Source organism: Apostichopus japonicus, chromosome 12 (assembly GCF_037975245.1).
Source record: "Apostichopus japonicus isolate 1M-3 chromosome 12, ASM3797524v1, whole genome shotgun sequence".
Taxonomy (NCBI): domain Eukaryota; kingdom Metazoa; phylum Echinodermata; class Holothuroidea; order Aspidochirotida; family Stichopodidae; genus Apostichopus; species Apostichopus japonicus.
Genome location: NC_092572.1, coordinates 34,565,866 through 34,566,838, shown reverse-complemented (window position 1 = coordinate 34,566,838; position 973 = coordinate 34,565,866).

Genomic DNA, 973 nt, shown 5'->3' with positions numbered 1-973 from the left:
GATGATGTCATATTTAGACTTGCGTAAGAATTCAGTCTTTAGTAAACCGTTGTGATATTTTTAATAAGCTTTTATTCTTAATTGGTTCGGGAATGTTTTCATCAGCAGTACCCTTTCACACCTAGCCCATGATATTTGGACATGATTGATAAATATTCCGGGGGACATTTTCTTCACAAAAAGACCAACTTTAACGAGAATCGGATCAGGAACGGTGTGATATTTACAAAGGAAACAACAAACATTCTGCTGAATGTAGTGGACACAAAAGCTTCTGTTTTCAATTGTTAAAAGTCGGGGGAAGGGGGGGGGGACCAGGATTTAAAAAAATAAAGATTGCCGCGGGGAGGAGTGGAGGTTCTCCTGCCACAGGAACATTTTCGAAGTGTAACGGTACATTGCTTGACACACTTATAAATTAGGTCTATAATCCGGAGTGCAAGCATGGTTATGATAAAAACTAAATTTAACTTTTCGTAAGCGGTAGAGTAAAAAATGTGCGGTGTGTGTTAAACTGGATCAGCACCTGTAGTCCATTAAACTCAATAATGAAGAGGGAGTCAGGTTCAATTTGGTGGACAGGTTAAATATCGAGGGCCCAAGGGAAATTACGTGATTTAGAGAGAGCGTAAAGGGTCTTGGCGCCTCTGATCATACCTAGCTAAGTGTGAGCAGACACACAGTTATAATGATATAGATGTCTCATCTAGATCGAAGGGGAGGGATGGGGGTGGGGTGGGGGTGGGGAAGGGTGGGGTTAATTTCCATGTAGTAATTGCTACAAGGTTTTATTAGAATGAAACATCGGTACAGATCAAATGTCAACTTATAAGGCTTTGAAATCTTTTAGATTTCAGCAAGCTGATTGAAATTAATATGTCGTAATTCGTTGTTTATTTCATGATTTGGTTTAGGTTGGTGTTGGTGGGTGTTTCTCTTTATTCCCCTTCTAATTGTTTAATTTATATCCGAT